At 46.2% G+C, this 22216-nt stretch overlaps 16 non-coding genes and 45 pseudogenes across 16 annotated transcripts; all 61 read left to right on the top strand.

The window, feature by feature from the left end:
• Positions 1–33: 33 nt before the first annotated feature.
• On the top strand, positions 34–153 carry LOC136731382 (uncharacterized; annotated as a pseudogene).
• A 210-nt stretch (positions 154–363) lies between these two features.
• On the top strand, positions 364–482 carry LOC136731254 (uncharacterized; annotated as a pseudogene).
• Positions 483–697: 215 nt separating this feature from the next.
• On the top strand, positions 698–816 carry LOC136731270 (uncharacterized; annotated as a pseudogene).
• A 221-nt stretch (positions 817–1037) lies between these two features.
• LOC136731440 (uncharacterized) lies at positions 1038–1156 on the top strand (annotated as a pseudogene).
• A 219-nt stretch (positions 1157–1375) lies between these two features.
• Positions 1376–1494, top strand: LOC136731149 (uncharacterized; annotated as a pseudogene).
• Positions 1495–1720: 226 nt separating this feature from the next.
• On the top strand, positions 1721–1839 carry LOC136731144 (uncharacterized; annotated as a pseudogene).
• A 210-nt stretch (positions 1840–2049) lies between these two features.
• Positions 2050–2168, top strand: LOC136731118 (uncharacterized; annotated as a pseudogene).
• Positions 2169–2381: 213 nt separating this feature from the next.
• Positions 2382–2500, top strand: LOC136731525 (uncharacterized; annotated as a pseudogene).
• A 215-nt stretch (positions 2501–2715) lies between these two features.
• LOC136731915 (uncharacterized) lies at positions 2716–2834 on the top strand (annotated as a pseudogene).
• A 219-nt stretch (positions 2835–3053) lies between these two features.
• On the top strand, positions 3054–3172 carry LOC136731247 (uncharacterized; annotated as a pseudogene).
• A 215-nt stretch (positions 3173–3387) lies between these two features.
• On the top strand, positions 3388–3506 carry LOC136731828 (uncharacterized; annotated as a pseudogene).
• Positions 3507–3721: 215 nt separating this feature from the next.
• On the top strand, positions 3722–3840 carry LOC136731547 (uncharacterized; annotated as a pseudogene).
• Positions 3841–4061: 221 nt separating this feature from the next.
• On the top strand, positions 4062–4180 carry LOC136731724 (5S ribosomal RNA). Its single transcript, XR_010809711.1, has one exon. It is a non-coding gene; the product is annotated as a 5S ribosomal RNA (ribosomal RNA).
• Positions 4181–4400: 220 nt separating this feature from the next.
• LOC136731117 (uncharacterized) lies at positions 4401–4518 on the top strand (annotated as a pseudogene).
• Positions 4519–5072: 554 nt separating this feature from the next.
• LOC136731291 (5S ribosomal RNA) lies at positions 5073–5191 on the top strand. The gene has a single exon (XR_010809531.1). It is a non-coding gene; the product is annotated as a 5S ribosomal RNA (ribosomal RNA).
• A 217-nt stretch (positions 5192–5408) lies between these two features.
• Positions 5409–5527, top strand: LOC136731714 (5S ribosomal RNA). The gene has a single exon (XR_010809702.1). It is a non-coding gene; the product is annotated as a 5S ribosomal RNA (ribosomal RNA).
• Positions 5528–6085: 558 nt separating this feature from the next.
• LOC136731280 (5S ribosomal RNA) lies at positions 6086–6204 on the top strand. Its single transcript, XR_010809530.1, has one exon. It is a non-coding gene; the product is annotated as a 5S ribosomal RNA (ribosomal RNA).
• A 216-nt stretch (positions 6205–6420) lies between these two features.
• LOC136731631 (5S ribosomal RNA) lies at positions 6421–6539 on the top strand. Its single transcript, XR_010809623.1, has one exon. It is a non-coding gene; the product is annotated as a 5S ribosomal RNA (ribosomal RNA).
• A 223-nt stretch (positions 6540–6762) lies between these two features.
• On the top strand, positions 6763–6880 carry LOC136731533 (uncharacterized; annotated as a pseudogene).
• Positions 6881–7088: 208 nt separating this feature from the next.
• Positions 7089–7206, top strand: LOC136731319 (uncharacterized; annotated as a pseudogene).
• A 216-nt stretch (positions 7207–7422) lies between these two features.
• On the top strand, positions 7423–7541 carry LOC136731400 (uncharacterized; annotated as a pseudogene).
• A 224-nt stretch (positions 7542–7765) lies between these two features.
• Positions 7766–7884, top strand: LOC136731676 (5S ribosomal RNA). The gene has a single exon (XR_010809665.1). It is a non-coding gene; the product is annotated as a 5S ribosomal RNA (ribosomal RNA).
• Positions 7885–8104: 220 nt separating this feature from the next.
• LOC136731306 (uncharacterized) lies at positions 8105–8223 on the top strand (annotated as a pseudogene).
• Positions 8224–8432: 209 nt separating this feature from the next.
• On the top strand, positions 8433–8551 carry LOC136731444 (uncharacterized; annotated as a pseudogene).
• Positions 8552–8774: 223 nt separating this feature from the next.
• On the top strand, positions 8775–8893 carry LOC136731645 (5S ribosomal RNA). The gene has a single exon (XR_010809636.1). It is a non-coding gene; the product is annotated as a 5S ribosomal RNA (ribosomal RNA).
• Positions 8894–10325: 1432 nt separating this feature from the next.
• LOC136731900 (uncharacterized) lies at positions 10326–10444 on the top strand (annotated as a pseudogene).
• Positions 10445–10655: 211 nt separating this feature from the next.
• Positions 10656–10774, top strand: LOC136731528 (uncharacterized; annotated as a pseudogene).
• A 219-nt stretch (positions 10775–10993) lies between these two features.
• LOC136731412 (uncharacterized) lies at positions 10994–11112 on the top strand (annotated as a pseudogene).
• A 209-nt stretch (positions 11113–11321) lies between these two features.
• On the top strand, positions 11322–11440 carry LOC136731293 (uncharacterized; annotated as a pseudogene).
• A 217-nt stretch (positions 11441–11657) lies between these two features.
• On the top strand, positions 11658–11776 carry LOC136731704 (5S ribosomal RNA). The gene has a single exon (XR_010809692.1). It is a non-coding gene; the product is annotated as a 5S ribosomal RNA (ribosomal RNA).
• Positions 11777–11985: 209 nt separating this feature from the next.
• LOC136731621 (5S ribosomal RNA) lies at positions 11986–12104 on the top strand. The gene has a single exon (XR_010809613.1). It is a non-coding gene; the product is annotated as a 5S ribosomal RNA (ribosomal RNA).
• Positions 12105–12314: 210 nt separating this feature from the next.
• On the top strand, positions 12315–12433 carry LOC136731289 (uncharacterized; annotated as a pseudogene).
• Positions 12434–12656: 223 nt separating this feature from the next.
• On the top strand, positions 12657–12775 carry LOC136731719 (5S ribosomal RNA). The gene has a single exon (XR_010809706.1). It is a non-coding gene; the product is annotated as a 5S ribosomal RNA (ribosomal RNA).
• A 210-nt stretch (positions 12776–12985) lies between these two features.
• Positions 12986–13104, top strand: LOC136731443 (5S ribosomal RNA). The gene has a single exon (XR_010809546.1). It is a non-coding gene; the product is annotated as a 5S ribosomal RNA (ribosomal RNA).
• Positions 13105–13314: 210 nt separating this feature from the next.
• On the top strand, positions 13315–13433 carry LOC136731399 (uncharacterized; annotated as a pseudogene).
• A 223-nt stretch (positions 13434–13656) lies between these two features.
• On the top strand, positions 13657–13775 carry LOC136731903 (uncharacterized; annotated as a pseudogene).
• A 210-nt stretch (positions 13776–13985) lies between these two features.
• LOC136731975 (uncharacterized) lies at positions 13986–14104 on the top strand (annotated as a pseudogene).
• Positions 14105–14322: 218 nt separating this feature from the next.
• On the top strand, positions 14323–14442 carry LOC136731381 (uncharacterized; annotated as a pseudogene).
• Positions 14443–14652: 210 nt separating this feature from the next.
• LOC136731536 (uncharacterized) lies at positions 14653–14771 on the top strand (annotated as a pseudogene).
• Positions 14772–14980: 209 nt separating this feature from the next.
• LOC136731277 (uncharacterized) lies at positions 14981–15099 on the top strand (annotated as a pseudogene).
• A 227-nt stretch (positions 15100–15326) lies between these two features.
• Positions 15327–15445, top strand: LOC136731886 (uncharacterized; annotated as a pseudogene).
• Positions 15446–15668: 223 nt separating this feature from the next.
• LOC136731661 (5S ribosomal RNA) lies at positions 15669–15787 on the top strand. Its single transcript, XR_010809651.1, has one exon. It is a non-coding gene; the product is annotated as a 5S ribosomal RNA (ribosomal RNA).
• Positions 15788–16005: 218 nt separating this feature from the next.
• On the top strand, positions 16006–16134 carry LOC136731463 (uncharacterized; annotated as a pseudogene).
• A 209-nt stretch (positions 16135–16343) lies between these two features.
• On the top strand, positions 16344–16462 carry LOC136731292 (uncharacterized; annotated as a pseudogene).
• Positions 16463–16676: 214 nt separating this feature from the next.
• LOC136731163 (5S ribosomal RNA) lies at positions 16677–16795 on the top strand. The gene has a single exon (XR_010809519.1). It is a non-coding gene; the product is annotated as a 5S ribosomal RNA (ribosomal RNA).
• Positions 16796–17017: 222 nt separating this feature from the next.
• On the top strand, positions 17018–17135 carry LOC136731282 (uncharacterized; annotated as a pseudogene).
• A 209-nt stretch (positions 17136–17344) lies between these two features.
• On the top strand, positions 17345–17463 carry LOC136732024 (uncharacterized; annotated as a pseudogene).
• Positions 17464–17682: 219 nt separating this feature from the next.
• LOC136731411 (uncharacterized) lies at positions 17683–17801 on the top strand (annotated as a pseudogene).
• Positions 17802–18011: 210 nt separating this feature from the next.
• LOC136731276 (uncharacterized) lies at positions 18012–18130 on the top strand (annotated as a pseudogene).
• A 227-nt stretch (positions 18131–18357) lies between these two features.
• Positions 18358–18476, top strand: LOC136732011 (uncharacterized; annotated as a pseudogene).
• Positions 18477–18699: 223 nt separating this feature from the next.
• On the top strand, positions 18700–18818 carry LOC136731682 (5S ribosomal RNA). Its single transcript, XR_010809671.1, has one exon. It is a non-coding gene; the product is annotated as a 5S ribosomal RNA (ribosomal RNA).
• A 219-nt stretch (positions 18819–19037) lies between these two features.
• LOC136731462 (uncharacterized) lies at positions 19038–19166 on the top strand (annotated as a pseudogene).
• Positions 19167–19375: 209 nt separating this feature from the next.
• On the top strand, positions 19376–19494 carry LOC136731974 (uncharacterized; annotated as a pseudogene).
• Positions 19495–19703: 209 nt separating this feature from the next.
• LOC136731641 (5S ribosomal RNA) lies at positions 19704–19822 on the top strand. Its single transcript, XR_010809632.1, has one exon. It is a non-coding gene; the product is annotated as a 5S ribosomal RNA (ribosomal RNA).
• Positions 19823–20041: 219 nt separating this feature from the next.
• Positions 20042–20160, top strand: LOC136731827 (uncharacterized; annotated as a pseudogene).
• Positions 20161–20375: 215 nt separating this feature from the next.
• On the top strand, positions 20376–20494 carry LOC136731535 (uncharacterized; annotated as a pseudogene).
• A 221-nt stretch (positions 20495–20715) lies between these two features.
• On the top strand, positions 20716–20833 carry LOC136731881 (uncharacterized; annotated as a pseudogene).
• Positions 20834–21049: 216 nt separating this feature from the next.
• On the top strand, positions 21050–21168 carry LOC136731433 (uncharacterized; annotated as a pseudogene).
• A 215-nt stretch (positions 21169–21383) lies between these two features.
• Positions 21384–21502, top strand: LOC136731499 (uncharacterized; annotated as a pseudogene).
• Positions 21503–21723: 221 nt separating this feature from the next.
• On the top strand, positions 21724–21842 carry LOC136731666 (5S ribosomal RNA). Its single transcript, XR_010809656.1, has one exon. It is a non-coding gene; the product is annotated as a 5S ribosomal RNA (ribosomal RNA).
• A 220-nt stretch (positions 21843–22062) lies between these two features.
• Positions 22063–22181, top strand: LOC136731225 (uncharacterized; annotated as a pseudogene).
• The last annotated feature ends 35 nt before the right edge of the window (positions 22182–22216 follow it).

The following is a 22216-nucleotide window of genomic DNA, read 5'->3' as shown; positions in this document are numbered from 1 at the left end:
CCTTTAAGAGACATCATGCAGCCAGACATCTCGGCTTGCCGGCCACACCGTCCTGAACGCGCCCGATCTTGTCAGATCTCGGAAGCTAAACGGGGCAGGACCTGGTCAGTACTTAAATGTGAGACCTCCTGGAAATACCAGGTGCTGCCAGCTTTTTACGTCTCCTGGGGAACTTCATCGTAGCTCTTAATACTCTCTTTCTGTCTGGAGAAGATATAATTGAAGAATTGTAAACGTACCCGGCTACTTTCAACACCCTTTGCTGCACTGGTATATTTCCCTCTATTTTTCATTTTTTTTTTTGCTGGCAGTTCCGTCAATACCCGCCAGCCTTTAAGAGACATCATGCAGCCAGGCATCTTGGCTTGCGGCCACACCATCCTGAACGCGCCCGATCTCATCAGATCTCGGAAGCTAAACGGGGCAGGACCTGGTCAGTACATGAAAGTGAGACCTCCTGGAAATACCTAGTGCTGCAAGCTTTTACGTCTCCTGGGTAACTTTATCGTAGCTCTTAATACTCTCTCTCTGTCTGGAGGAGATATAATTGAAGTATTGTACACGTACCCAGCTACTGTCAACACCCTTTGCTGCACTGATATTTTTCCATCCATTTTTCTTTTTTTTTTTTTTTTTTGCTGGAAGTTCCATCAATACCCGCCAACCTTTAAGAGACATCATGCAGCCAGGCATCTCGGCTTGCGGCCACACCATCTTGAACGCGCCCGATCTCGTCAGATCTCGGAAGCTAAACGGGGCAGGACCTGGTCAGTACATGAATGTGAGACCTCCTGGAAATACCTTGTGCTGCAAGCTTTTACGTCTCCTGGGTAACTTTATCGTAGCTCTTAATACTCTCTATCTGTCTGGAGGAGATATAATTGAAGTATTGTACACGTACCCAGCTACTGTCAACACCCTTTGCTGCACTGATATTTTTCCATCCATTTTTTTTTTTTTTTTTTTTTTTTTTTTTTGCTGGAAATTCCGTCAATACCCGCCATCCTTTAAGAGACATCATGCAGCCAGGCATCTCGGCTTTCGGCCACACCATACTGAACGCGCCCGATCTCGTCAGATCTCGGAAGCTAAACGGGGCAGGACCTGGTTAGTACATGAATGTGAGACCTCCTGGAAATACCTAGTGCTGCAAGCTTTTACGTCTCCTGGGTAACTTTATCGTAGCTCTTAATACTCTCTCTCTGTCTGGAGGAGATATAATTGAAGAATTGTACATGTACCCGGCTACTTACAACACCCTTTGCTGCACTGATATTTTTCCCTCCCTTTTTCTATTTTTTTTTTTTTTTTTTTTGCTGGAAGTTCCGTCAATACTTGCCAGCCTTTAAGAGACATCATGCAGCCAGGTCTCTTGGCTTGCGGCCACACCGTCCTGAACGCGCCTGATCTCATCATATCTCGGAAGCAAAACGGGGCAGGGTCTGGTCAGTACTTGGTTGGGTGACCTCCTGGAAATGCCAGGTGCTGCAAGCTTTTTACGTCTCCTGGGTAACTTCATCGTAGCTCTTAATACTCTCTTTCTGTCTGGAGGAGATATAATTGAAGAATTGTACACGTACCCGGCTACTTTCAAAACCCATTACTGCACTGATATTTTTCCCTCCATTTTTCTTTTTCTTTTTTTTTTTTTTTTTTTTTTGCTGGAAGTTCCGTCAATACCCGCCAGCCATTAAGAGACATCATGCAGCCAGGCCTCTTGGCTTGCGGCCACATTGTCCTGAACGTGCCTGATCTCGTTAGATCTCGGAAGCTAAACGGGGCAGGGCCTGGTCAGTACTTGGATGGCTGACCTCCTAGAAATACCAGGTGCTGCAAGCTTTTTACGTCTCCTGGGTAACTTCATCGTAGCTCTTAATACGCTCTTTCTGTCTGGAGGAGATATAATTCAAGTATTGTACACGTACCCGGCTACTTTCAACACCCTTTGCTGCACTGGTATTTCTCCCTCCATTTCTCTTTTTTTTTATTGCTGGCAGTTCCGTCAATACCCGCCAGCCTTTAAGAGACATCATGCAGCCAGGCATCTCGGCTTGCGGCCACACCGTCCTGAACGCGTCCGATCTCGTAAGATCTCGGAAACTGAGTGGGGCAGGGCCTGGTCAGTACTTGGATGGGAGACCTCCTGGAAATACCAGGTGCTGCAAGCTTTTTACGTCTGCTGGGTAAGTTTATCGTAGCTCTTAATACTCTCTTTCTGTCTGGAGGAGATATAATTGAAGTATTGTACACGTACCCGGCTACTTTCAACACCCATTGCTGCACTGATATTTTTCCCTCCATTTTTCTTTTTTTTTTTTTTTGCTGGAAGCTCCTTCAATACCCGCCAACCATTAAGACACATCATGCAGCCAGGCCTCTCGGCTTGCGGCCACACCGCCCTGAACACCCCCAATCTCGTCAGACCTCGGAAGCTGAACGGGGCAGTGCCTGTTCAGTACTTGCATGGGAGACCTGCTGGAAATAAAAGGTGCTGCAAGCATCTTACGTCTCCTGAGTAACTTCATCGTAGCTCTTAATACTCTCTTTCTGTCTGGAAGAGATATAATTGAAGAATTGTACACGTACCCGGCTACTTTCAACACCCTTTGCTGCACTGATATTTTTCCCTCCATTTTTCTTTTTTCTTTTTTTTTTGCTGGCAGTTCCGTCAATACCCGCCAGCCTTTAAGAGACATCATGCAGCCAGGCGTCTCGGATTGCGGCCACACCATCCTGAACGCGCCCGATCTCGTCAGATCTCGGAAGCTAAACGGGGCAGGGCCTGGTCAGTACTTGGATGGGAGACCTCCTAGAAATACCAGGTGCTGGAAACTTTTTACGTCTCCTGGGTAACTTCATCGTAGCTCTTAATACTCTCTTTCTGTCTCCAGGAGATATATTTGAAGAATTGTACACGTACCCGGCTACTTTCAACACCCTTTCCTGCACTGATATTTTTCCCTCCAGTTTTCTATTTTTTTTTTTTTTTTTTTGCTGGAAATTCCGTCAATACCCGCCAGCCTTTAAGAGACATCATGCAGCCAGGCATCTCGGCTTGCGGCCACACCATCCTGAACTCGCCCGATCTCGTCAGATCTTGGAAGCTAAACGGGGCAGGACCTGGTCAGTACATGAATGTGAGACCTCCTGGAAATACCTGGTGCTGCAAGCTTTTACGTCTCCTGGGTAACTTTATCGTAGCTCTTAATACTCTCTATCTGTCTGGAGGAGATATATTTGAAGAATTGTACACGTACCCGGCTACTTTCAACACCCTTTCCTGCACTGATATTTTTCCATCCATTTTTCTTTTTTTTTTTTTTTTTTGCTGGAAATTCCGTCAATACACGCCAGCCTTTAAGAGACATCATGCAGCCAGACATCTCGGCTTGCGGCCACACCGTCCTGAACGCGCCCGATCTCGTCAGATCTCGGAAGCTAAACGGGGCAGGACCTGGTCAGTACTTGAATGTGAGACCTCCTGGAAATACCTGGTGCTGCAAGCTTTTACGTCTCCTGGGTAACTTTATCGTAGCTCTTAATACTCTCTATCTGTCTGGAGGAGATATAATTGAAGAATTGTACACGTACCCGGCTACCTTCAACACGCTTTGCTGCACTGATATTTTTCCCTCCAATTTTCTTTTTTCTTTTGTTTCTTGCTGGAAGTTCCATCAATACCCTCCAGCCTTTAAGAGACATCATGCAGCCAGGCCTCTTGGCTTGAGGCCACACCGTCCTGAAGACGCAAGATCTCGTCAGATCTCGGAAGAAAAACTGGGCAGGGCCTGGTCAGTAATTGGATGGTTGACCTCCTGGAAATACCAGGTGCTGAAAGCTTTTTACATCTCCTGGGTAACTTCAGCGTAGCTCTTAATACTCTCATTCAGTCTGGAGGAGATATAATTGAAGAATTGTACATGTACCCGGCTACTTTCAACACCCTGTCCTGCACTGATATTTTTCCCTCCATTTTTCTATTTATTTATTTTTTATTTTTTGCTGGAAGTTCCGTCAATACCCGCCAGCCTTTAAGAGACATCATGCAGCCAGGCCTCTTGGCTTGCGGCCACACCGTCCTGAACACGCCCGATCTCATCAGATCTTGGAAGCTAAGCCGGGCAAGGCCTGGTCAGTACTTGGATGGGAGACCTCCTGGAAATACCTGGTGCTGCAAGCTTTTTACGTCTCCTGGGAAACTTCATCGTAGCTCTTAATACTCTCTATCTGTCTGGAGGAGATATAATTGAAGTATTGTACACGTACCCGGCTACTTTCAACAGCCTTTGCTGCACTGATATTTTTCCCTCCATTTTCCATTTTTTTTTTTTTTTTTTTTTGCTGGAAGTTCCGTCAATACCCGCCAGCCTTTAAGAGACATCATGCAGCCAGGCCTCTTGGCTTGCGGCCACACCGTCCTGAACGCGCCCGATGTCGTCAGATCTCGGAAGCTAACGGGGCAGGGCCTGGTCAGTACTTGGATGGGTGACCTCCTGGAAATACTAGGTGCTGCAAGCTTTTTACGTCTCCTGGGTAACTTCATCATAGCTCTTAATACTCTCTTTCAGTCTGTAGGAGATATTATTGAAGAATTGTACACGTACCCGGCTACTTTCAAAACCCTTTGCTGCACTGATATTTTTCCCTCCATTTTTCTTTTTTCTTTTTTTTTTTGCTGGAAGTTCCGTCAATACCCGCCAGCCTTAAAGAGACATCATGCAGCCGGGCCTCTTGGCTTTCGGCCACACCGTCCTGAACGCGCATGATATCGTCAGATCTCGGAAGCTAAACGGGCAGTACCTGGTCAGTACTTGAATGTGAGACCTCCTGGAAATACCAGGTGCTGCAAGCTTTTACGTCTCCTGGGTAACTTTATCGTAGCTCTTAATACTCTCTTTTAGTCTGCAGGAGATATAATTGAAGAATTGTACACGTACCCGGCTACTTTCAACACCCTTTCCTGCACTGATATTTTTCCCTCCATTTTTCTATTTTTTTTTTTTTTTTTTTTTGCTGGAAGTTCCGTCAATACCCGCCAACCTTTAAGAGACATCATGCAACCAGGCCTTTCGGCTTGTGGCCACACCGTCCTGAATGCGCCCGATCTCGTCAGATCTCGGAAGCTAAACGGGGCAGGGCCTGGTCAGTACTTGGATGGGAGACCTCCTAGAAATACCAGGTGCTGCAAGCTTTTTACGTCTCCTGGGTAACTTCATCGTAGCTCTTAATACTCTCTATCTGTCTGGAGGAGATATAATTGAAGTATTGTACACGTACCCAGCTACTGTCAACACTATTTGCTGCACTGATATTTTTCCATCCATTTTTCTTTTTTTTTTTTTTTTTTTGCTGGCAGTTCCGTCAATACCCGCCAGCCTTTAAGAGACATCATGCAGCCAGGCATCTTGGCTTGCGGCCACACCATCCTGAACGCGCCCGATCTCGTCAGATCTCGGAAGCTAAACGGGGCAGGGCCTGGTCAGTACTTTGATGGGAGACCTCCTAGAAATACCAGGTCCTGCAAGCTTTTTACGTCTCCTAGGTAACTTCATCGTAGCTCTTAATACTCTCTTTCTGTTTTCAGGAGATATAATTGAAGAATTGTACACGTACGTACCCGGCTACTTTCAACACCCTTTCCTGCACTGATATTTTTCCCTCCATTTTTCTTTTTTCTTTTTTTTTTTGCTGGAAGTTCCGTCAATACCCGCCAGCCTTAAAGAGACATCATGCAGCCGGGCCTCTTGGCTTTCGGCCACACCGTCCTGAACGCGCATGATATCGTCAGATCTCGGAAGCTAAACGGGCAGGACCTGGTCAGTACTTGAATGTGAGACCTCCTGGAAATACCAGGTGCTGCAAGCTTTTACGTCTCCTGGGTAACTTTATCGTAGCTCTTAATACTCTCTTTTAGTCTGCAGGAGATATAATTGAAGAATTGTACACGTACCCGGCTACTTTCAACACCCTTTCCTGCACTGATATTTTTCCCTCCATTTTTCTATTTTTTTTTTTTTTTTTTTTTGCTGGAAGTTCCGTCAATACCCGCCAACCTTTAAGAGACATCATGCAGCCAGGCCTTTCGGCTTGTGGCCACACCGTCCTGAATGCGCCCGATCTCGTCAGATCTCGGAAGCTAAACGGGGCAGGGCCTGGTCAGTACTTGGATGGGAGACCTCCTAGAAATACCAGGTGCTGCAAGCTTTTTACGTCTCCTGGGTAACTTCATCGTAGCTCTTAATACTCTCTATCTGTCTGGAGGAGATATAATTGAAGTATTGTACACGTACCCAGCTACTGTCAACACTATTTGCTGCACTGATATTTTTCCATCCATTTTTCTTTTTTTTTTTTTTTTTTGCTGGCAGTTCCGTCAATACCCGCCAGCCTTTAAGAGACATCATGCAGCCAGGCATCTTGGCTTGCGGCCACACCATCCTGAACGCGCCCGATCTCGTCAGATCTCGGAAGCTAAACGGGGCAGGGCCTGGTCAGTACTTTGATGGGAGACCTCCTGGAAATACCAGGTCCTGCAAGCTTTTTACGTCTCCTGGGTAACTTCATCGTAGCTCTTAATACTCTCTTTCTGTTTTCAGGAGATATAATTGAAGAATTGTACACATACGTACCCGGCTACTTTCAACACCCTTTCCTGCACTGATATTTTTCCCTCCATTTTTCTTTTTTTTTTTTTTTTTTTTGCTGGAAATTCCGTCAATACCCGGCATGCCTTTAAGAGACATCATGCAGCCAGAAATCTCGGCTTGCGGCCACACCGTCCTGAACGCGCCCGATCTCGTCAGATCTCGGAAGCTAACGGGGCAGGACCTGGTCAGTACATGAATGTGAGACCTCCTGGAAATAGCTCGTGCTGCAAGCTTTTACGTCTCCTGGGTAACTTTATCGTAGCTCTTAATACTCTCTATCTGTCTGGAGGAGATATAATTGAAGTATTGTACACGTACCCGGCTACTTTCAACACCCTTTGCTGCACTGGTATATTTCCCTCTATTTTTCTTTTTTTTTTTGCTGGCAGTTCCGTCAATACCCGCCAGCCTTTAAGAGACATCATGCAGCCAGGCATCTCGGCTTGCGGCCACACCATCCTGAACGCGCCAGATCTCGTCAAATCTCGGAAGCTAACGGGGCAGGTCCTGGTCAGTACTTGGATGGGAGACCTCCTAGAAATACCAGGTGCTGCAAGCTTTTTACGTCTCCTGGGTAACTTCATCATAGCTCTTAATACTCTCTTTCAGTCTGTTGGAGATATTATTGAAGAATTGTACACGTACCCGGCTACTTTCAAAACCCTTTGCTGCACTGATATTTTTCCCTCCATTTTTCTTTTTTCTTTTTTTTTTTGCTGGAAGTACCGTCAATACCCGCCAGCCTTAAAGAAACATCATGCAGCCAGGCATCTCGGCTTGCGGCCACACCATCCTGAACGCGCCCGATCTCGTCAGATCTCGGAAGCTAAACGCGGCAGGACCTGGTCAGTACATGAAAGTGAGACCTCCTGGAAATACCTAGTGCTGCAAGCTTTTACGTCTCCTGGGTAACTTTATCGTAGCTCTTAATACTCTCTCTCTGTCTGGAGGAGATATAATTGAAGTATTGTACACGTATCCAGCTACTGTCAACACCCTTTGCTGCACTGATATTTTTCCATCCATTTTTCTTTTTTCTTTTTTTCTTTTTTTTTTTTGCTGGAAGTTCCGTCAATACCCGCCAACCTTTAAGAGACATCATGCAGCCAGGCCTCTTGGCTTGCGGCCACACCGTCCTGAATGCGCTCGATCTCGTCAGATCTCGGAAGCTAAACGGGGCAGGGCCTGGTCAGTACTTGGATGGGAGACCTCCTAGAAATACCAGGTGCTGCAAACCTTTTACGTCTCCTGGGTAACTTCATCGTAGCTCTTAATACTCTCTTTCTGTCTCCAGGAGATATAATTGAAGAATTGTACACGTACCCGGCTACTTTCAACACCCTTTCCTGCACTGATATTTTTCCCTCCATTTTTCTATTTTTTTTTTTTTTTTTTTTGCTGGAAATTCCGTCAATACCCGCCAGCCTTTAAGAGACATCATGCAGCCAGGCCTCTTGGCTTGCGGCCACACCGTCCTGAACGCGCCCGATCTCGTCAGATCTCGGAAGCTAAACGGGGCAGGACCTGGTCAGTACATGAAAGTGAGACCTCCTGGAAATACCTAGTGCTGCAAGCTTTTACGTCTCCTGGGTAACTTCATCGTAGCTCTTAATACTCTCTTTCTGTCTCCAGGAGATGTAATTGAAGAATTGTACACGTACCCGGCTACTTTCAACACCCTTTGCTGCACTGGTATATTTCCCTCTATTTTTCTTTTTTTTTTTTGCTGGCAGTTCCGTCAATACCCGCCAGCCTTTAAGAGACATCATGCAGCCAGGCATCTCGGCTTACGGCCACACCATCCTGAACGCGCCCGATCTCGTCAGATCTCGGAAGCTAAACGGGGCAGGACCTGGTCAGTACATGAAAGTGAGACCTCCTGGAAATACCTAGTGCTGCAAGCTTTTACGTCTCCTGGGTAACTTTATCGTAGCTCTTAATACTCTCTCTCTGTCTGGAGGAGATATAATTGAAGTATTGTACACGTATCCAGCTACTGTCAACACCCTTTGCTGCACTGATATTTTTCCATCCATTTTTCTTTTTTCTTTTTTTCTTTTTTTTTTTGCTGGAAGTTCTGTCAATACCCGCCAACCTTTAAGAGACATCATGCAGCCAGGCCTTTCAGCTTGTGGCCACACCGTCCTGAATGCGCCCGATCTCGTCAGATCTCGGAAGCTAAACGGGGCAGGGCCTGGTCAGTATTTGGATGGGAGACCTCCTAGAAATACCAGGTGCTGCAAGCTTTTTACGTCTCCTGGGTAACTTCATCGTAGCTCTTAATACTCTCTTTCTGTCTCCAGGAGATATAATTGAAGAATTGTACACGTACCCGGCTACTTTCAACACCCTTTGCTGCACTGGTATACACTCACCTAAAGGATTATTAGGAACACCTGTTCAATTTCTCATTAATGCAATTATCTAATCAACCAATCACATGGCAGTTGCTTCAATGCATTTAGGGGTGTGGTCCTGGTCAAGACAATCTCCTGAACTCCAAACTGAATGTCTGAATGGGAAAGAAAGGTGATTTAAGCAATTTTGAGCGTGGCATGGTTGTTGGTGCCAGACAGGCCGGTCTGAGTATTTCACAATCTGCTCAGTTACTGGGATTTTCACGCACAACCATTTCTAGGGTTTACAAAGAATGGTGTGAAAAGGGAAAAACATCCAGTATGCGGCAGTCCTGTGGGCGAAAATACCTTGTTGATGCTAGAGGTCAGAGGAGAATGGGCCGACTGATTCAAGCTGATAGAAGAGCAACTTTGACTGAAATAACCACTCGTTACAACCGAGGTATGCAGCAAAGCATTTGTGAAGCCACAACATGTACAACCTTGAGGCGGATGGGCTACAACAGCAGAAGACCCCACCGGGTACCACTCATCTCCACTACAAATAGGAAAAAGAGGCTACAATTTGCACAAGCTCACCAAAATTGGACAGTTGAAGACTGGAAAAATGTTGCCTGGTCTGATGAGTCTCGATTTCTGTTGAGACGTTCAGATGGTAGAGTCCGAATTTGGCGTAAACAGAATGAGAACATGGATCCATCATGCCTTGTTACCACTGTGCAGGCTGCTGGTGGTGGTGTAATGGTGTGGGGGATGTTTTCTTGGCACACTTTAGGCCCCTTAGTGCCAATTGGGCATCGTTTAAATGCCACGGCCTACCTGAGCATTGTTTCTGACCATGTCCATCCCTTTATGACCACCATGTACCCATCCTCTGATGGCTACTTCCAGCAGGATAATGCACCATGTCACAAAGGTTGAATCATTTCAAATTGGTTTCTTGAACATGACAATGAGTTCACTGTACTAAACTGGCCCCCACAGTCACCAGATCTCAACCCAATAGAGCATCTTTGGGATGTGGTGGAACGGGAGCTTCGTGCCCTGGATGTGCATCCCACAAATCTCCATCAACTGCAAGATGCTATCCTATCAATATGGGCCAACATTTCTAAAGAATGCTTTCAGCACCTTGTTGAATCAATGCCACGTAGAATTAAGGCAGTTCTGAAGGCGAAAGGGGGTCAAGCACAGTATTAGTATGGTGTTCCTAATAATCCTTTAGGTGAGTGTATTTCCCTCTATTTTTCTTTTTTTTTTTGCTGGCAGTTCCGTCAATACCCGCCAGCCTTTAAGAGACATCATGCAGCCAGACATCTCGGCTTGCGGCCACACAATCCTGAAAGCGCCCGATCTCGTCAGACCTCGGAAGCTAAACGAGGCAGGGCCTGGTCAGTACTTGGATGGGAGACCTCCTAGAAATACCAGGTGCTGCAAGCTTTTTACGTCTCCTGGGTAACTTCATCGTAGCTCTTAATACTCTCTTTCTGTCTCCAGGAGATATAATTGAAGAATTGTACACGTACCCGGCTACTTTCAACACCCTTTGCTGCACTGGTATATTTCCCTCTATTTTTCTTTTTTTTTTTTCGCTGGCAGTTCCGTCAATACCCGCCAGCCTTTAAGAGACATCATGCAGCCAGGCATCTCGGCTTGCGGCCACACCATCCTGAACGCGCCCGATCTCGTCACATCTCGGAAGCTAAACGGGGCAGGACCTGGTCAGTACATGAAAGTGAGACCTCCTGGAAATACCTAGTGCTGCAAGCTTTTACGTCTCCTGGGTAACTTTATCGTAGCTCTTAATACTCTCTCTCTGTCTGGAGGAGATATAATTGAAGTATTGTACACGTACCCAGCTACTGTCAACACCCTTTGCTGCACTGATATTTTTCCATCCATTTTTCTTTTTTATTTTTCTTTTTTTTGCTGGAAATTCCGTCAATACCCGCTAGCCTTTAAGAGACATCATGCAGCCAGATATCTCGAATTGCCGGCCACACCGTCCTGAACGCGCCCGATCTTGTCAGATCTCGGAAGCTAAACGGGGCAGGACCTGGTCAGTACTTAAATGTGAGACCTCCTGGAAATACCAGGTGCTGCCAGCTTTTTACGTCTCCTGGGGAACTTCATCGTAGCTCTTAATACTCTCTTTCTGTCTGGAGAAGATATAATTGAAGAATTGTACACGTACCCGGCTACTTTCAACACCCTTTGCTGCACTGGTATATTTCCCTCTATTTTTCTTTTTTTTTTTGCTGGCAGTTCCGTCAATACCCGCCAGCCTTTAAGAGACATCATGCAGCCAGGCATCTCGGCTTGCGGCCACACCATCCTGAACGCGCCCGATCTCGTCAGATCTCGGAAGCTAAACGGGGCAGGACCTGGTCAGTACATGAAAGTGAGACCTCCTGGAAATACCTAGTGCTGCAAGCTTTTACGTCTCCTGGGTAACTTTATCGTAGCTCTTAATACTCTCTCTCTGTCTGGAGGAGATATAATTGAAGTATTGTACACGTATCCAGCTACTGTCAACACCCTTTGCTGCACTGATATTTTTCCATCCATTTTTCTTTTTTTTTTTTTTTTTTTTGCTGGAAGTTCCGTCAATACCCGCCAACCTTTAAGAGACATCATGCAGCCAGGCCTTTTGGCTTGTGGCCACACCGTCCTGAATGCACCCGATCTCGTCAGATCTCGGAAGCTAAACGGGGCAGGGCCTGGTCAGTACTTGGATGGGAGACCTCCTAGAAATACCAGGTGCTGCAAGCTTTTCACATCTCCTGGGTAACTTCATCGTAGCTCTTAATACTCTCTTTCTGTCTCCAGGAGATATAATTGAAGAATTGTACACGTACCCGGCTACTTTCAACACCCTTTGCTGCACTGGTATATTTCCCTCTATTTTTCTTTTTTTTTTTGCTGGCAGTTCCGTCAATACCCGCCAGCCTTTAAGAGACATCATGCAGCCAGGCATCTCGGCTTGCGGCCACATCGTCCTGAACGCGCCCGATCTCGTCAGATCTCGGAAGCTAAACGGGGCAGGGCCTGGTCAGTACTTGGATGGGAGACCTCCTAGAAATACCAGGTGCTGCAAGCTTTTTACGTCTCCTGGGTAACTTCATCGTAGCTCTTAATACTCTCTTTATGTCTGGAGAAGATATAATTGAAGAATTGTAAACGTACCCGGCTACTTTCAACACCCTTTGCTGCACTGGTATTTTTCCCTCTATTTTTCTTTTTTTTTTTTGCTGGCAGTTATGTCAATACCCGCCAGCCTTTAAGAGACATCATGCAGCCAGGCATCTCGGCTTGCGGCCACACCATCCTGAACGCGCCCGATCTCGTCAGATCTCGGAAGCTAAACGGGGCAGGACCTGGTCAGTACGTGAAAGTGAGACCTCCTGGAAATACCTAGTGCTGCAAGCTTTTACATCTCCTGGGTAACTTTATCGTAGCTCTTAATACTCTCTCTCTGTCTGGAGGAGATATAATTGAAGTATTGTACACGTATCCAGCTACTGTCAACACCCTTTGCTGCACTGATATTTTTCCATCCATTTTTCTTTTTTCTATTTTTCTTTTTTTTTTTTGCTGGAAGTTCCGTCAATACCCGCCAACCTTTAGAGACATCATGCAGCCAGGCCTTTCGGCTTGTGGCCACACCGTCCTGAATGCGCCCGATCTCGTCAGATCTCGGAAGCTAAACGGGGCAGGGCCTGGTCAGTGCTTGGATGGGAGACCTCCTAGAAATACCAGGTGCTGCAAGCTTTTTACGTCTCCTGGGTAACTTCATCGTAGCTCTTAATACTCTCTTTCTGTCTCCAGGAGATATAATTGAAGAATTGTACACGTACCCGGCTACTTTCAACACCCTTTGCTGCACTGGTATTTTTCCCTCTATTTTTCTTTTTTTTTTTTGCTGGCAGTTATGTCAATACCCGCCAGCCTTTAAGAGACATCATGCAGCCAGGCATCTCGGCTTGTGGCCACACCATCCTGAACGCGCCCGATCTCGTCAGATCTCGGAAGCTAAACGGGGCAGGGCCTGGTCAGTACTTGGATGGGAGACCTCCTAGAAATACCAGGTGCTGCAAGCTTTTTACGTCTCCTGGGTAACTTCATCGTAGCTCTTAATACTCTCTTTATGTCTGGAGAAGATATAATTGAAGAATTGTAAACGTACCCGGCTACTTTCAACACCCTTTGCTGCACTGGTATTTTTCCCTCTATTTTTCTTTTTTTTTTTTGCTGGCAGTTATGTCAATACCCGCCAGCCTTTAAGAGACATCATGCAGCCAGGCATCTCGGCTTGCGGCCACACCATCCAGAACGCGCCCGATCTCGTCAGATCTCGGAAGCTAAACGGGGCAGGACCTGGTCAGTACATAAAAGTGAGACCTCCTGGAAATACCTAGTGCTGCAAGCTTTTACATCTCCTGGGTAACTTTATCGTAGCTCTTAATACTCTCTCTCTGTCTGGAGGAGATATAATTGAAGTATTGTACACGTATCCAGCTACTGTCAACACCCTTTGCTGCACTGATATTTTTCCATCCATTTTTCTTTTTTCTTTTTTTCTTTTTTTTTTTTGCTGGAAGTTCCGTCAATACCCGCCAACCTTTAGAGACATCATGCAGCCAGGCCTTTCGGCTTGTGGCCACACCGTCCTGAATGCGCCTGATCTCGTCAGATCTCGGAAGCTAAACGGGGCAGGGCCTGATCAGTGCTTGGATGGGAGACCTCCTAGAAATACCAGGTGCTGCAAGCTTTTTACGTCTCCTGGGTAACTTCATCGTAGCTCTTAATACTCTCTTTCTGTCTCCAGGAGATATAATTGAAGAATTGTACACGTACCCGGCTACTTTCAACACCCTTTGCTGCACTGGTATTTTTCCCTCTATTTTTCTTTTTTTTTTTTGCTGGCAGTTATGTCAATACCCGCCAGCCTTTAAGAGACATCATGCAGCCAGGCATCTCGGCTTGCGGCCACACCATCCTGAACGCGCCCGATCTCGTCAGATCTCGGAAGCTAAACGGGGCAGGACCTGGTCAGTACATGAATGTGAGACCTCCTGGAAATACCTGGTGCTGCAAGCTTTTACGTCTCCTGGGTAACTTTATCGTAGCTCTTAATACTCTCTATCTGTCTGGAGGAGATATAATTGAAGTATTGTACACGTACCCAACTACTGTCAACACCCTTTGCTGCACTGATATTTTTCCATCCATTTTTCTTTTTTCTTTTTTATTTTTTTGCTGGAAATTCCGTCAATACCCGCTAGCCTTTAAGAGACATCATGCAGCCAGACATCTCGGCTTGCCGGCCACACCGTCCTGAACGCGCCCGATCTTGTCAGATCTCGGAAGCTAAACGGGGCAGGACCTGGTCAGTACTTAAATGTGAGACCTCCTGGAAATACCAGGTGCTGCCAGCTTTTTACGTCTCCTGGGGAACTTCATCGTAGCTCTTAATACTCTCTTTATGTCTGGAGAAGATATAATTGAAGAATTGTAAACGTACCCGGCTACTTTCAACACCCTTTGCTGCACTGGTATTTTTCCCTCTATTTTTCTTTTTTTTTTTTGCTGGCAGTTATGTCAATACCCGCCAGCCTTTAAGAGACATCATGCAGCCAGGCATCTCGGCTTGCGGCCACACCATCCTGAACGCGCCCGATCTCGTCAGATCTCGGAAGCTAAACGGGGCAGGACCTGGTCTGTACACGAATGTGAGTCCTCCTGGAAATACCTCGTGGTGCAAGCTTTTACGTCTCCTGGGTAACTTTATCGTAGCTCTTAATACTCTCTATCTGTCTGGAGGAGATTTAATTGAAGTATTGTACACGTACCCAGCTACTGTCAACACCCTTTGCTGCACTGATATTTTTCCATCCATTTTTTTTTTTTTTTTTTGCTGGAAGTTCCGTCAATACCCGCCAACCTTTAAGAGACATCATGCAGCCAGGCCTTTCGGCTTGTGGCCACACCGTCCTGAATGCGCCCGATCTCGTCAGATCTCGGAAGCTAAACGGGGCAGGACCTGGTCAGTACATGAATGTGAGTCCTCCTGGAAATACCTGGTGCTGCTAGCTTTTTCGTCTCCTGGGTAACTTTATCGTAGCTCTTAATACTCTCTATCTTTCTGGAGGAGATATAAATGAAGTATTGTACACGTACCCAGCTACTGTCAACACCCTTTGCTGCACTGATATTTTTCCATCCATTTTTCTTTTTTTTTTTTTTTTTTTTTTTTTTTTTTGCTGGAAGTTCCGTCAATACCCGCCAATCTTTAAGAGACATCATGCAGCCAGGCCTCTCGGCTTGCGGCCACACCGTCTTGAACGCGCCCGATCTCGTAAGATCTCGGAAGCTAAACTGGGCAGGACCTGGTCAGTACTTGGATGGGAGACCTCCTGGAAATACCTGGTGCTGCCAGCTTTTACGTCTCCTGGGTAACTTTATCGTAGCTCTTAATTCTCTCTATCTGTCTGGAGGAGATATAATTGAAGAATTGTACACGTACCCAGCTACTGTCAACACCCTTTGCTGCACTGATATTTTTCCATCCATTTTTCTTTTTTTTTTTTTTTTTTTTTTTTTTGCTGGAAGTTCCGTCAATACCTGCCAACCTTTAAGAGACATCATGCAGCCAGGCCTTTTGACTTGTGGCCACACCGTCCTGAATGCGCCCGATCTCGTCAGATCTCGGAAGCTAAACGGGGCAGGGCCTGGTCAGTACTTGGATGGGAGACCTCCTAGAAATACCAGGTGCTGCAAGCTTTTTACGTCTCCTGGGTAACTTCATCGTAGCTCTTAATACTCTCTTTCTGTCTCCAGGAGATATAATTGAACAATTGTACACGTACCCGGCTACTTTCAACACCCTTTCCTGCACTGATATTTTTCCCTCCATTTTTCTTTTTTTTTTTTTTTTTTTTGCTGGAAATTCCGTCAATACCCGCCAGCCTTTAAGAGACATCATGCAGCCAGACATCTCGGCTTGCGGCCACACCGTCCTGAACGCGCCCGATCTTGCCCGATCTTGTCAGATCTCGGAAGCTAAACGGGGCAGGACCTGGTCAGTACTTAAATGTGAGACCTCCTGGAAATACCAGGTGCTGCCAGCTTTTTATGTCTCCTGGGGAACTTCATCGTAGCTCTTAATACTCTCTTTCTCTCTGGAGAAGATATAATTGAAGAATTGTACACGTACCCGGCTACTTTCAACACCCTTTGCAGCACTGGTATATATCCCTCTATTTTTCTTTTTTTTTTTGCTGGCAGTTCCGTCAATACCCGCCAGCCTTTAAGAGACATGATGCAGCCAGGCATCTCGGCTTGCGGCCACACCATCCTGAACGCGCCCGATCTCGTCAGATCTCGGAAGCTAAACGGGGCAGGACCTGGTCAGTACATGAAAGTGAGACCTCCTGGAAATACCTAGTGCTGCAAGCTTTTACGTCTCCTGGGTAACTTTATCGTAGCTCTTAATACTCTCTCTCTGTCTGGAGGAGATATAATTGAAGTATTGTACACGTATCCAGCTACTGTCAACACCCTTTGCTGCACTGATATTTTTCCATCCATTTTTTTTTTTTTTTTTTTTTTTGCTGGAAGTTCCGTCAATACCCGCCAACCTTTAAGAGACATCATGCAGCCAGGCCTTTTGGCTTGCGGCCACACCGTCCTGAATGCGCCCGATCTCGTCAGATCTCGGAAGCTAAACGGGGCAGGGCCTGGTCAGTACTTGGATGGGAGACCTCCTAGAAATACCAGGTGCTGCGAGCCTTTTACGTCTCCTGGGTAACTTCATCGTAGCTCTTAATACTCTCTTTCTGTCTCCAGCAGATATAATTGAAGAATTGTACACGTACCCGGCTACTTTCAACACCCTTTCCTGTACTGATATTTTTCCCTCCATTTTTCTATTTTTTTTTTTTTTTTTTTTGCTGGAAATTCCGTCAATACCCGCCAGCCTTTATGAGATTTATCATGCAGCCAGGCCTCTTGGCTTGCGGCCACACCATCCTGAACTCGCCCGATCTCGTCAGATCTTGGAAGCTAACGGGGCAGGGCCTGGTCAGTACTTGGATGGGTGACATCCTGGAAATACCAGGAGCTGCAAGCTTTTTACGTCTCCCGGGTAACTTCATCATAGCTCTTAATACTCTCTTTCAGTCTGTAGGAGATATTATTGAAGAATTGTACACGTACCCGGCTACTTTCAAAACCCTTTGCTGCACTGGTATATTTCCCTCTATTTTTCTTTTTTTTTTTGCTGGCAGTTCCGTCAATACCCGCCAGCCTTTAAGAGACATCATGCAGCCAGGCATCTCGGCTTGCGGCCACACCATCCTGAACGCGCCCGATCTCGTCAGATCTCGGAAGCTAATCGGGGCAGGACCTGGTCAGTACATGAATGTGAGACCTCCTGGAAATACCTGGTGCTGCAAGCTTTTACGTCTCCTGGGTAACTTTATCGTAGCTCTTAATACTCTCTATCTGTCTGGAGGAGATATAATTGAAGTATTGTACACGTACCCAGCTACTGTCAACACCCTTTGCTGCACTGATATTTTTCCATCCATTTTTCTTTTTTATTTTTATTTTTTTTGCTGGAAATTCCGTCAATACCCGCTAGCCTTTAAGAGACATCATGCAGCCAGATATCTCGAATTGCCGGCCACACCGTCCTGAACGCGCCCGATCTTGTCAGATCTCGGAAGCTAAACGGGGCAGGACCTGGTCAGTACTTAAATGTGAGACCTCCTGGAAATACCAGGTGCTGCCAGCTTTTTACGTCTCCTGGGGAACTTCATCGTAGCTCTTAATACTCTCTTTCTGTCTGGAGAAGATATAATTGAAGAATTGTACACGTACCCGGCTACTTTCAACACCCTTTGCTGCACTGGTATATTTCCCTCTATTTTTCTTTTTTTTTTTTGCTGGCAGTTCCGTCAATACCCGCCAGCCTTTAAGAGACATCATGCAGCCAGGCCTTTCGGCTTGTGGCCACACCGTCCTGAATGCGCCCGATCTCGTCAGATCTCGGAAGCTAAACGGGGCAGGACCTGGTCAGTACATGAATGTGAGTCCTCCTGGAAATACCTGGTGCTGCTAGCTTTTTCGTCTCCTGGGTAACTTTATCGTAGCTCTTAATACTCTCTATCTTTCTGGAGGAGATATAAATGAAGTATTGTACACGTACCCAGCTACTGTCAACACCCTTTGCTGCACTGATATTTTTCCATCCATTTTTCTTTTTTTTTTTTTTTTTTTTTTTTTTTTTTGCTGGAAGTTCCGTCAATACCCGCCAATCTTTAAGAGACATCATGCAGCCAGGCCTCTCGGCTTGTGGCCACACCGTCTTGAACGCGCCCAATCTCGTAAGATCTCGGAAGCTAAACTGGGCAGGACCTGGTCAGTACTTGGATGGGAGACCTCCTGGAAATACCTGGTGCTGCAAGCTTTTACGTCTCCTGGGTAACTTTATCGTAGCTCTTAATTCTCTCTATCTGTCTGGAGGAGATATAATTGAAGAATTGTACACGTACCCAGCTACTGTCAACACCCTTTGCTGCACTGATATTTTTCCATCCATTTTTCTTTTTTTTTTTTTTTTTTTGTTTTTTGCTGGAAGTTCCGTCAATACCTGCCAACCTTTAAGAGACATCATGCAGCCAGGCCTTTTGACTTGTGGCCACACCGTCCTGAATGCGCCCGATCTCGTCAGATCTCGGAAGCTAAACGGGGCAGGGCCTGGTCAGTACTTGGATGGGAGACCTCCTAGAAATACCAGGTGCTGCAAGGTTTTTACGTCTCCTGGGTAACTTCATCGTAGCTCTTAATACTCTCTTTCTGTCTCCAGGAGATATAATTGAACAATTGTACACGTACCCGGCTACTTTCAACACCCTTTCCTGCACTGATATTTTTCCCTCCATTTTTCTTTTTTTTTTTTTTTTTTTTTGCTGGAAATTCCGTCAATACCCGCCAGCCTTTAAGAGACATCATGCAGCCAGACATCTCGGCTTGCGGCCACACCGTCCTGAACGCGCCCGATCTTGCCCGATCTTGTCAGATCTCGGAAGCTAAACGGGGCAGGACCTGGTCAGTACTTAAATGTGAGACCTCCTGGAAATACCAGGTGCTGCCAGCTTTTTATGTCTCCTGGGGAACTTCATCGTAGCTCTTAATACTCTCTTTCTCTCTGGAGAAGATATAATTGAAGAATTGTACACGTACCCGGCTACTTTCAACACCCTTTGCAGCACTGGTATATATCCCTCTATTTTTCTTTTTTTTTTTGCTGGCAGTTCCGTCAATACCCGCCAGCCTTTAAGAGACATGATGCAGCCAGGCATCTCGGCTTGCGGCCACACCATCCTGAACGCGCCCGATCTCGTCAGATCTCGGAAGCTAAACGGGGCAGGACCTGGTCAGTACATGAATGTGAGACCTCCTGGAAATACCTGGTGCTGCAAGCTTTTACGTCTCCTGGGTAACTTTATCGTAGCTCTTAATACTCTCTATCTGTCTGGAGGAGATATAATTAAAGTATTGTACACGTACCCAGCTACTGTCAACACCCCTTGCTGCACTGATATTTTTCCATCCATTTTTTTTTTTTTTTTTTGCTGGAAGTTCCGTCAATACCCGCCAACCTTTAAGAGACATCATGCAGCCAGCCCTTTCGGCTTGTGGCCACACCGTCCTGAACGTGCCCGATCTCGTCAGATCTCGGAAGCTAAACGGGGCAGGGCCTGGTCAGTACTTGGATGGGAGACCTCCTAGAAATACCAGGTGCTGCAAGCTTTTTACGTCTCCAGGGTAACTTCATCGTAGCTCTTAATACTCTCTTTCTGTCTCCAGGAGATATAATTGAAGAATTGTACACGTACCCGGCTACTTTCATCACCCTTTCCTGTACTGATATTTTTCCCTCCATTTTTCTATTTTTTTTTTTTTTTTTTTGCTGGAAATTCCATCAATACCCGCCAGCCTTTAAGAGACATCATGCAGCCAGACATCTCGGCTTGCGGCCACACCGTCCTGAACGCGCCCGATCTCGTCAGATCTCGGAAGCTAAACGGGGCAGGACCTGGTCAGTACTTGAATGTGAGACCTCCTGGAAATACCTGGTGCTGCAAGCTTTTACGTCTCCTGGGTAACTTTATCGTAGCTCTTAATACTCTCTATCTGTCTGGAGGAGATATAATTGAAGAATTGTACACGTACCCGGCTACCTTCAACACGCTTTGCTGCACTGATATTTTTCCCTCCATTTTTCTTTTTTCTTTTGTTTTTTGCTGGAAGTTCCATCAATACCCTCCAGCCTTTAAGAGACATCATGCAGCCAGGCCTCTTGGCTTGAGGCCACACCGTCCTGAAGACGCAAGATCTCGTCAGATCTCGGAAGAAAAACTGGGCAGGGCCTGGTCAGTAATTGAATGGGTGACCTCCTGGAAATACCAGGTGCTGAAAGCTTTTTACATCTCCTGGGTAACTTCAGCGTAGCTCTTAATACTCTCATTCAGTCTGGAGGAGATATAATTGAAGAATTGTACATGTACCCGGCTACTTTCAACACCCTGTCCTGCACTGATATTTTTCCCTCCATTTTTCTATTTATTTATTTTTTATTTTTTGCTGGAAGTTCCGTCAATACCCGCCAGCCTTTAAGAGACATCATGCAGCCAGGCCTCTTAGCTTGCGGCCACACCGTCCTGAACGCGCCCGATCTCATCAGATCTCGGAAGCTAACGGGGCAGGGCCTGGTCAGTACTTGGATGTGAGACCTCCTGGAAATACCAGGTGCTGCAAGCTTTTTACGTCTCCTGGGTAACTTCATCATAGCTCTTAATACTCTCTTTCAGTCTGTAGGAGATATTATTGAAGAATTGTACACGTACCCGGCTACTTTCAAAACCCTTTGCTGCACTGATATTTTTCCCTCCATTTTTCTTTTTTCTTTTTTTTTTTGCTGGAAGTTCCGTCAATACCCGCCAGCCTTAAAGAGACATCATGCAGCCGGGCCTCTCGGCTTTCGGCCACACCGTCCTGAACGCGCCCGATCTCGTCAGATCTCGGAAGCTAAACGGGGCAGGACCTGGTCATTTCTTGAATGTGAGACCTCCTGGAAATACCTGGTGCTGCAAGCTTTTACGTCTCCTGGGTAACTTTATCGTAGCTCTTAATACTCTCTATCTGTCTGGAGGAGATATAATTGAAGAATTGTACACGTACCCGGCTACCTTCAACACGCTTTGCTGCACTGATATTTTTCCCTCCATTTTTCTTTTTTCTTTTGTTTTTTGCTGGAAGTTCCATCAATACCCTCCAGCCTTTAAGAGACATCATGCAGCCAGGCCTCTTGGCTTGAGGCCACACCGTCCTGAAGACGCAAGATCTCGTCAGATCTCGGAAGAAAAACTGGGCAGGTCCTGGTCAGTAATTGGATGGGTGACCTCCTGGAAATACCAGGTGCTTAAAGCTTTTTACATCTCCTGGGTAACTTCAGCGTAGCTCTTAATACTCTCATTCAGTCTGGAGGAGATATAATTGAAGAATTGTACATGTACCCGGCTACTTTCAACACCCTGTCCTGCACTGATATTTTTCCCTCCGTTTTTCTATTTATTTATTTTTTATTTTTTGCTGGAAGTTCCGTCAATACCCGCCAGCCTTTAAGAGACATCATGCAGCCCGGCCTCTTGGCTTGCGGCCACACCGTCCTGAACGCGCCCGATCTCGTCAGATCTCGGAAGCTAAACGGGGCAGGGCCTCGTCAGTACTTGGATGGGAGACCTCCTGGAAATACCTGGTGCTGCAAGCTTTTTACGTCTCCTGGGAAACTTCATCGTAGCTCTTAATACTCTCTATCTGTCTGGAGGAGATATAATTGAAGTATTGTACACGTACCCGGCTACTTTCAACAGCCTTTGCTGCACTGATATTTTTCCCTCCATTTTCCATTTTTTTTTTTTTTTTTTTTTGCTGGAAGTTCCGTCAATACCCGCCAGCCTTTAAGAGACATCATGCAGCCAGGCATCTCGGCTTGCGGTCACACCATCCTGAACGCGCCCGATCTCGTCAGATCTCGGAAGCTAAACGGGGCAGGACCTGGTCAGTACATGAATGTGAGACCTCCTGGAAATACCTAGTGCTGCAAGCTTTTACGTCTCCTGGGTAACTTTATCGTAGCTCTTA

Source organism: Amia ocellicauda, unplaced genomic scaffold (genome assembly GCF_036373705.1).
Source record: "Amia ocellicauda isolate fAmiCal2 unplaced genomic scaffold, fAmiCal2.hap1 HAP1_SCAFFOLD_33, whole genome shotgun sequence".
Classification (NCBI taxonomy): domain Eukaryota; kingdom Metazoa; phylum Chordata; class Actinopteri; order Amiiformes; family Amiidae; genus Amia; species Amia ocellicauda.
This window is presented reverse-complemented; position numbering and strand designations above follow the sequence as displayed.